Source organism: Cygnus olor, chromosome 1, assembly GCF_009769625.2.
Source record: "Cygnus olor isolate bCygOlo1 chromosome 1, bCygOlo1.pri.v2, whole genome shotgun sequence".
In the NCBI taxonomy this organism is placed as follows: Eukaryota; Metazoa; Chordata; class Aves; order Anseriformes; family Anatidae; genus Cygnus; species Cygnus olor.
In genome coordinates, this window is record NC_049169.1 from 57,108,730 (window position 1) to 57,119,435 (window position 10,706).

Below are 10,706 nucleotides of genomic sequence, written 5' to 3' on the forward strand. Positions count from 1 at the left end.
CTTGGGAAGACCAGTCAGGAACATGAAGATGGCCAAATGAACTTCAGACTTCAGAAATATTATTCTGGGGCATAATATTTCATCCACTTCCCCTATACTCAGAGGATATAGGAGGATACGCAGAGGATGTTAAGCCCTTTCCAAAAGCTGTCCCTCTTTCTATTGGATGGCAGTCCTGTACTGGTCACTCTAGGAGAGTTCTGTGCCGGGAGGAGGAAGGCATTTCTGGGACAAGGAACCCAGTGGAGTTTGCACTGCTTCTTCTTGCATGTTTAAGGCAAAGAAAGATCAAGTTTTGTCAAGTTTTGAGTATGACTAGCCCAAAGCCTTCTTTGTGAGAGGCAGGAGCACTGGGGAAGAACATGGTTCAAGATGGGTTGGCACGTGTCAAGAAGCAAGGTCACTGGTTGTGGGTTTGGTGAGGTCCAGGGAAGTCTTTTCTGGGCCTTGTCTTAATTTTTTCCTTCTGAGAAAGAAGGCTCAGGTCTCTCTACCTACCAGAGTCCCTTCTCCATGTATTGAGGCACAGGGACACCACATCTCTTCAGATTAGGGTGTCCCAAGCTATTTGTATCATTTACATCTAGGGCATTTGGCTTATCTATAGACACCAGAAAACAGCAGGTACTTTGAGCAGAGATTGAAGCATGTCTTACACAATGTGGTAATGCTCCGGGGGAATCTGAGTCAGCTGAGATTCCGAAGGAGCAAATGAACTAATTCATCTTTGTACAGGTAGCACAAAGAAAATTATATTATAGCACAGCCAGGTAATCTGGTACAATTGTCAGAATTTTTACTTATGCTTGGTGTAAGACAGAAGAGCTTTGCAGTGGGCAAAACTGAAGGGTATATAAGTCTGGAAGAGTAAATATGCTTTGTAATGCTCTCTAGTGATTTTTATGCCTTGAGTGAGTTCAGGTAAGACAGGTTGTGAATCTAAACTGCAGTTGTTATTCTTGGATAATTCTGTGGGTGGGCCAATATAACCAGTGTTTTATCTCTGACCCAGTCTAATTTCTCAGCCTGCGAAATATCAATACTCTTCAATGTGCCAAAAAAAAAAAAGAAAAGGAAAGTCCAATTCTGTGTGTGGAAACCTGATGTTTTTAACTGAGGTTTCCACTTCAGTTATCATACTGGGCTCTATCCCTCAGTCCTGGGAATGCACATCATTTCAGGAAGCCAAAGAAAAAGTTGTCTAAGGAATCCACGTCCTTTTGCTCCAAATGCTGTAGTGAGCTAAATGTCATCTCTAAAAACACTGTAATTCAAGTTAGTGGGCTATGTGGGAATATTTCTGAGAATTTGATTTGCTTAAATCTGTCTTTGTGCCCGTAATCTCAGATCCTAGCATTGCCCTTTTAAAATGCCAAATGCAACAGCTTGGATCATTAGCACTCTTTGAATTCTGTTATTTGGGTCGTGCAAATGTGACTTCTGTCCTTTAGACAGACACTTTCATGCTGTAGTGGGGGTTGGGAGAAATAGTATTTAGAATACTGTAGGACGATTCTGGTGTCTTACAGTGTTGTAACTCCAATGAAACCTAATAGATCTATCCCAAGCTTAATTGATATGAAAAAAAAATATTGCCCAGGTGTGAGAGACTTATCATTAACCCTTTTCTCAGTTTGAAATTTCATTTCCCTTTGATATTTATTGTTAAGTTTACTCACTACACACTCAATTTTGAATTATATTTCTTCTCTAAGAACCCAGCTCTCTCCTTGATGATTCCACACAGAAATCTCACTGAGGAGGAAGAGGCAGAGTTGTGGGGCAGCCTCCTTTCAGTTTGCACAAGCTGCAAAACTGCCCTCTGATATCTGTTGTTTTTCTTCTGTTGACTTGGATCTCTTCTCAATTTCAATGAAAATTCCAACAAGTTAATAGTCAAAGTGATGCTTATGTGCTGCCACAGTTCTTGCAAGATAAATTGTTTTTTATCTAAAGGCATAGGGCTGGGGAAGAGAAAAGTCATGACTGGGGCTCTAGAAGAGATGACATAAGATGACACAGTAAGATTATAGGCAAGTGAGGAAAAGAGAGGAGAAATAGTGGGTTTTGAGGAAGAACCAGAAGTGCGTGTGAGGAAAAAGCAGAGGAAAAGGACAGACAATCAGAAGGAATAGTGAGAGAGGAACAAAAGAAGAGATGTAGAAATTGAGAAGCATCATTATGGGATACCAGAGACATAAGTGGAAAAAAAAATGAATTCATAGAAGGAAAAGCAACACCAGAATGATTTAGTTAAATTCTAACAAAAAGTAGAATACTGATATACTACCAGTCACCATCAATAACACTACCATATGTCGTGCTGCTTTCCATTGGTGTAACAGATACATCAGGATACATACTTTCAGCTTTTTTTTTTTTTAATTGCACACCTTTAAATATTTCACCTTTTGGCAACAGGAAGCTTTTGGGTACAGGGCTAAGTAGGCTTTGGGCCAACTCCACTCATAACCCACAGGGGAGTCTGTCTCCACCATAAACCTTCTAGGTATATGTTGATGGAGGGAGAACATCTGCTCTGCAGCTGCTGTGTATTCTCCTGAAATAACATGTCATGATTACAGTGTACCTTGTAATGCATACATACAAAGAACACAAACTAAGATTTCACTGCTGACCTTAATTTTGGCATTTCCCAGCTTTCAAATGCTTGAATTTGCAACCTTGATGTTTTAATTTAGGTTTTTCTTCTCTGCAATTATAAACAACACTTTGCATTTCTCTGATGTATTCTGCCCAAGAATTTGATAGTGTTCTATAAACATTTTTTGAAATTAGGCATGACAGCAGCAGTCCTTTGAAGTAAGTAACTTTTACCATTATTTCAGCTTTTGAAATGAATACATGCAGAGATCATGCTTAGTCACACAGGATGTCCGCAGATCAGAAGAGACAGCCCTATCTTCTACACCCTGACCTGTGTTTTGACCTTCATCTGCACTTCTTTTATAGATAAAAAAGTCCTTTTTAAGATCACAGAATTGCATTTGTGACTTTCCTATTGAATCTACGTGAAATAGCAGTACATGCCATTTGGAGGCCTAAGGCCACATTTCATCTGCAGTAAGTCTGAACAGGATGCTCATTAACAAGTAGCAGCCCTCAGTCAGCCTGGGGTTCACTGCAAAGGGCCACATGAATACTTTATGAATAATAAAATGGACTGGAAAAGTTTGGATCATGCAGGTGAGGTCTTCTGTAAGAGCTATTTGAAGTACTAATAACAGAGCATCATTTATTTCTTGTTAGCTGAGTTTAAATTTCATCTCCTTGAAATAGTTTCTTGTGTGTCCATCAATAAAGGTCTTCTGTGCATCATGTTTCCTTTTGACAGAGCAGTCGCTGCTTGTTTGTAAGCTAATTACCTATGTTTTCATTCTGCTTGGTAAACATATCTCCCCTTGTTCTTATCACAGCTCATGCTTCACTTGTTTTCTAGTAGACTGCTTTTTCTTCTGTCAAGCTATAAAGGCCTCTTCTTCCAAGGCAAGAAATAATAAGCATTAAAAAAAAATAGGCCAGAGTGAAACTGTATAGTCCTTCAGCTCCGCACAGGCAAAATACGTGATGAATTCAGAACAGTCTTCACCCTGACTACACTCACTTGCCTCTGTTCCTCCGTGAGGCCTCTGTCGCCTCACACTGTTTTCCATTTCTTAAGAGGTATCTATGTCATCTATATTTATATCTATATCGTCTATCTATAGTGTTTCCATCTCTAAATGCCTTCACAGAGTTTTTCTCAGATCAGCTTCCTTGGCTGTCTCCAGGAACAGAAACTCTTCCTTTTGCCTCGCCATGATCCTTCTCCCCTGTAGACCCAGACAACTTGGTTGGGTACCATCCCTGGGACACAGGACTCTGCTTGAAGCCATTTTGAGTGGCCAGTGGTAGCCTCTGCAGCACCAAAAGCCACTGGGCTGCATGTCCTATGGTTAGGCCTAGCATGAATAACAGGAGTGTGTGTCACCTCAGCCTCAGTGACCTTGCTCCACTGTTTCAAACAGCCTCATGAAAATCTCCTCCCTGACAGTTCTCAACAGACCTTTCCTGACATCCCGTCTCTTCCCACTCTTCGCCTCCTCCATCAGGCAAATTGGACTGATGGATAGGCTGATAATGTAAAGCAGCCTTTGCTGAAATAAGGGGTATATTAAGGTGTAAAATCTGGTGTCAGGTTCATATTTCTACCTGTGTGCTTCGGAGCTTCTGACTTTTCTCCACTTGGTGATGAATGGCAGGAAGGGGAAAAAGAGAGAGTGGGAAGCCCCCCTGCTTTCGTCACGGGGAGAATGCTTAGTGTGCAGTACATTTCTCATATTTCCAACTCAAGCTGGAGCATGTTTGCCAAGAGCTTAAGAGTTATAGGCCCATAAGTCAAATACCTTGCAAAATAGGTGCTATTATTCTCCCGTTTTTCACCTGAGCTTGTAAGAAGGCTCCATATATCTTTGACTCACTACAGCACAGACTTCTTCCATGTTCTGTTCTATTCCCTTATGTCAATTAAACTCCAGCAGAAAGGTGATAGATGGATGTATTTCATCAAAATAATCATGCCCAGAGCCTGGCGATGGTGCTCCAACAAAAGCCATGTCACAGATACAGCGTGCCAGGAAGAGGCATCAGAACCTTTTCCAGATGTACCCAGTGGCTCTACAGGGCAGCATCATGACTGCTTCATCGCAGCAGACACATCAGCATCTATTGTGTTGTATGCATGGCCTAAACCCTGCCATTGCTCCTGTGTCCAGGTGCTTCACACCATGCCCCTTCTCTTCTAGCTGCACTGGGAAGGTGAGAAGCTTTGCTGCCTCTATATTGTGGTGGGAGAACTGACATACTGCCAGGGTACTACACTTACCCAGGAGATTCTTTCTGAGGATTAAGGATGACTAGGAAGAGAAAGGATCCACCTGACCAAATGGTTACTTCAGTCTTTAACATTTGCCTTTGGGAATTCCAGGCCCTTGAGACTCATGAGAAAGTCTAGAGCAAGGAAGAGTTGCCATGGGTGGAGGAAGATCAGGTTAGAGAGCATTTAAACAAACTGAACATACACAAGCCCATCAGACACAATGGGATGTACACATGAACACTGAGGAGGCTGGCTGATGTCATTTTGAGGTCACTCTCGATGTCTTTGAGAGGTCATGGCAACTGGGCAAGGTTCCTGAGGACTGAAAGAAAGCAGATGTCATTCATCTTCAAAAAGGGCAAGAAGAGGGATCCTGAGAACTGCAGTTCTCATCCTTCCTATTTTGGGGGCCACAGAGCTGAACACAGTACTCTGGGTGGGGTCTCACAAGAAGGAGACTCCCATGAGGTCAGGAGTGTTGTCTGCATTGCTTTATAGATGACTCAGAAGGCACAGTAACATTCTGGGCAGGGATGCAGGCAGTACAGAAAGCAAGTTGATGGGACCTGTTTCCTGGGTCTGGATAGCCATGAGCAAAGGGGTCATCTGGGGAGCCATTCTCTGGACAAATCTTGGTATTTGAGATGTTTCCTTATCCATCTGCTGCTTTACTCTTTGCTTGGCACTGGAAACACCTGCAATTCCCCCACTACCTCCCAACCTACCCCTTGTGGTCATAAAAGATGTCTGCATCATGATGCCCTAGGCAGAGTTGTCCGGGCAGTACGTATGCAAGTCCGTGGTGTGAACTTGCAGGGGATGCTGTTTCTCCTGGCACAGACCCATTTGGTGAAATCTTCCTGTCAGCATACAGCTAAGGGCACGCATGTGTCCCTGGAAGCTGTATTTGATAATGAGTTTTCTGAGTGATGGGGGTGGGATGGAGGAATGTTGCCAGCACTGATCTTCTCTCCTGCTGCAGAAGGTGATGAAGTGCTCATTAAAAAAAAAAAAAAAAAAAAGTGTTTTCTATCTGCAGAGAGATTGGGAAAGTGGGGAAAAGAAGGGAAAATTGCCTGAAGGAGGGAAAATCTTGTGACTCGCAATGGAGGATAGGCAGTACAGCAATGAGAGTAGACACCTTTGATGCCAATGTCATATGGCAAGAAAACACAACTCTCTTGATCTGCGTGGATTTTACAGTACAGTTCTTGAGGAGGTAAAAGTCCTGCACATCACCAGGGAGTGCCATGAATTAACACTCCTAACAGTTATAGCTAATCATGGGCTCCCTCCACGCGTATGAGCCTTGCCTTCTGCCCTGGTGAATATTCCCTGGGGCATCATGCTAAAGCAGCAAAAGTTGTGTCCATAGCAAAATGTGGCTAGGTCTCCTAGTGCAAGAAATCAGGGTAGCAACTGGGGCTGTGAATGGGACAGAGCATTGAGACACAGGACAAGCTCCACAGCACCCTTGTGGGAGCACCACAGGGGCAGAGAGCCAGGGTGATCCCTGCCTTCAGCATTTGCACAGGATCAGCCCTCAGTAATAACTGAAGCTGCACAGCACTGCAGCTATGTACATGCCTATAATCTCTCCTCAGCATTGAGGCACGCAGGATGTTGGTGCTAGGTTGGAAATGTTCCCAGGAAGGGGCTGGCTACTGTCGTGGCACTAAAAGGTGATAATTAACATGTCCTTCACCCAACATAATCCTGGAAAAGAGAAACTGATACAAGAAAGAAATGGATAGAGAAAGCAGAACTGCAAATACAATAAGGACTGTGCCAGGAAAAGTAAGAAACTTTTATTAATGTATGTAAAGAATTCATTAATTTGAGACAGTAGAAAATAATAGACCAACTTTGCAGGCCTTTCTAACTCTGTCATTACCCGTTCAACTAAAGCTTGTAGTAGATGTTAATAAATTCTTTTTTCTTTTTCAAATGAGTGTGCACTCCAAACTTTTTGTTGTTGTTGTTTCTATGATACTTCATGAGGACCTGCCTTCAGTTTGACACTCATTTTGGCTTTGTCCAATTTTTAGAGAAACTAAGGTTACATATATGTTCATATGCAGTAATTTGTTAGAGTATGTGGCTGGCAGGGAACTTCTGGCAGTTAACAGAAAGATTTATTTAGTGTCTCTAGAAAATTAAGTCACCTAAAGAAACAACCCAGTTTTTGCTGAGGAGACTAACAATGAGGTGAAAAGATAGCTTAAGACTTTGCAGAGACTAATGATGAAATGTGGTTCAAGGCTTCACCTCTTGTCTGCTTTCTCTAAGTATATCTTGAGCTAATGAACTTATCTTTTATTGAGGTCTTACATTGCAAATGAAATCCATTCCTGGTTTGTTTGATAGGGTAGACCCAGTGTTTTGCCACACAGAGGCAAGGTCAAGGAGTGTGTTTCAGTGCCCTGTCACCAGACATAGCAGGAGGCACGTGCTTGCACTGCAGTTTGTGATCTGGTCATGGTAACAAAATCCAGTTTAGCACTGGAGCCAGGTAAATGATTTCATTTGGCAGTGGAGCCATGACCCTATGCCTCAGATTGAGTTAAATGACCTCAGGAGTGGACGTGGCAAAGCTGGCGCGAACATGGAACAAGGAATGATATGTGCCCAAGCCCACCCAGTCACCACAGCTCTCCATCTGCCTTCCCCAAGAGATGGCCTGTGAGTCTCAATGACGTTTTATTCTTGTTAACCTGGTAATAGATTGCTTCTTGTATGAACTATTCAACACGCTTTCAGGCCAGCATCCCATCTGAGGATGGATAGATACAGGCATGTTTTAGCTACAGTTTCCCTTTGCCCTTAACCATGAATGCAGTGCCAAGGACACTGTAAACAGGGTGTGCACAGGAGTCACCTATGCCAACATGGAACTTCTGGGCCTATTCTTTAGAGTATTTAAAGAGTGGGACTGAAAATCTGCCCCTAAGTGCTGGCTGTATTTCTTGACTTCTTAAGAAAGCCATGATTGTCACTAAGATGTAAGCATCTGAGGAATGCTTTGGTAGGCCATCATATCCGCAAATGTCTACCTGAAATTGAGCTTCTCACAGTGTTTTGGGGCATCTCTGCTTTTTTTTTAAAAAAATATGTAGGATATCTAACTTGATGTTTTCACAAGCTGGGCCTCAGAATGAAAAAAATAGGTGTTGAAATGACACCGTGGTTTGTAAAGCTCTCTTATAGGCAGAGGTGAAAAAATAAATTGGGGTTAACAAGAGAAGTCAGCAGAGTGGAGAGGCAGGAAATTAAACCTTACTGTTCTCAGCAATTACATGGAGAAAAAAATTAATAGCATTTTGTTTTGTAGAGAATATTTGTCACAATGGTTCCTAGCACATATCAGCCACAGATATATGTTTTTTTCAGAAAGTTGACAAGCAACAACAACAAAGAGCACAGATAGGAATGCAGAGACAGAAAAATTGGCAAAAAGTGTTCTGGCTTGTATCTTAAGTATGTATAAGGTACTACCCTGGTATCTAATTATAGGCTGTGCAGGAAGTAGCAGCTCTAGTTAAGGTTTCTTGACATTCTTATCTGAATGTCGTCTGTTGTTTTCAGCTCTAACAAATTGTTTAAGCTGCTGTTTTCCTTGGTGGGTATCTGCCTCTGGCTGAACTTGTTCCAGACAGAGGCAGCTTAACGTGTTCCAGACAGAGGCAGTCCAACTACTTAAACCATTTTGCAGGAAGAAAAAAAAAAAAAAACATCAGGGGAGACAAGCCTGGAATTTTTCTTCACCCATCCTAAAGGAATATTTGCTTTTTTTTTTTTCCTTTTTTCTTTCTTTTTGTTTTTCTTTTTTTGCCTTTTTTTTTTTTTTTAATCTTCATTTAAAAATAGCTCCCTGGAAAGCTTCGCATTCTTGCTGACTTGCAGACGTACTGAACCATCCCTGTTTTTGACCACAGCTCAATACTGCACAAGATCTCTCACCCTCACCATGGTCCAGATGTGATCCCTGCCAGTGCTGAGGTGAGGCCCATACTAGCTAGCGCCTGTTGGCAAGACAAGGCCATACATGGGTTCCCACCCCATAGCCTGGCTTCCTCCTGTCTCTTGAGCTTGGACCCAGTCGCTGGGCTCAGCTCTTACACTGGCACCACCCAAGACCTCCATTTGCCTCATGCTCTGACCCCACTGCAGTCCTGCACCTGCTGACCAAAACAGCTCTCACTGTGGCGCTCCTTACTGGCGCTGGTACGGGGCCTGTCTCACCCAAAGCATGCCAAAGTGTAGTCCCCTTAGTCTGACAGTGCATTGATCGTGGAAGATTTATTGATATTGCATTTTTTTTGTTTGCATCCAAATAATCTGAGAGAGTGCTTCTGGTGCAGTATTTGCAGAGGTTGCTGAGAAAAAGGGAAAAAAATAAAAAAGATAAATTAATATTTAGAGATGAGGGAAATCCAACCATATTTATATTCCTTAAACAAATACGTCTACAGGATGAAAATATCCCTTGGAGGATCAGGATAAACATTCAGGGAGCTGCTTTCTTCTTTGTGTAGAAAGTGAGGGTCAGAGTATATGTGCTGGTGGCTAACTACACAATATACCAGTGCCACGAAAGAGTAAACCCCTGATAAGGGAAAAGTGACTAAGGACACTCAGAGATAAGCAAAACCAGCTTGGCCCTGAGCTGTGAGGCAAACACTTACAAGAAAACACTTGACTCTTCTTCTGGCTTAAGCATTACTGAAAGCTGGCCATTATTGTCCTTGGATGGTATGAAAACACCAAAAGTAAACAAGCCTTTACTGTCATCCAGTATTGTGCAAGGTTACATCATTACAGAGGAACATGTTTTCTTCTGCTTAAGAAAGCTTATATGTAAAATACCTGCAGCTGCAAAGACAAATGCAAAGGAACAAATGGGACTGTTGTGTTAAGTGCTCTGGAACTGCAGGAAAAAAAAAAGTTAGTGAACAAAGAGAGGGAAATAACTGCAATTTTCTCTTCAGCTCCCCTCCTCTCCCCTCCCTTCTCCTCCTCTTCTTTTCCCAATATAATGTAGGATGAGGTTCACTTTGTTGTGGATGGGCAACAGCATGATGGAGCACTTTTTTTGCTTAAGATCACCAGAGCCCTCCAAAATGTTGCCAAGCCACATATTGCCTCCAGACAATTCCCAGTCCCTCCCTCTCTACACGGCTTTCAGTGGGGGAAAAAATAAAGAAAAAAGAAAAACATTAGCAGGCACCTCTCGGTACTGCCCAGGGTTTAGATAAACTTACCCACTGGAAGCAACCTGAGGAGATGCCAAGAGATCATGATCTTTGTTTCTGAGCACAAACAGATCACTTCTGAGCAGCAATGGCCAGTCTTTTACTTTTCAAAGTAAAGCATTTTCAAAACTGTTTGTGGTGGCATGACAATGGGCAGCTTCTGACCAAAGCTCTTGAGAGTTCAGACAGTACTGCCTCATTCCTACCATGTCCCATGAGGGGAAGGGGTGGCATCATCCTGGCTTGTCTGCAGAGAAACGAGGCACAGGCAATTTCTAACTGGAAAGATAAATTTGTGGGTGTACTGCATTTTCGTCTCTAAGGATGTCATATTTAGGTTTCAGGTTTTTCCTTCCTTCTTGCCTTCCTTCTTCTCCTTTTTTTTTTTTTTTGGGGGGGGGGGGAGTGGGGTGGGGGCTGGGTATGACTATAGAGCTTAAAGCTGCATTGCAGTGTTTCAAAGCACAGCTATCACTGTCTGGCACATGTAGAAAACAGGGTGGGTATTTTTGCCCAGTGCCACTGCAAATGCAGATTTTTGACAGGATGAAATTTCTCCTTAGCTTACTTCTAGT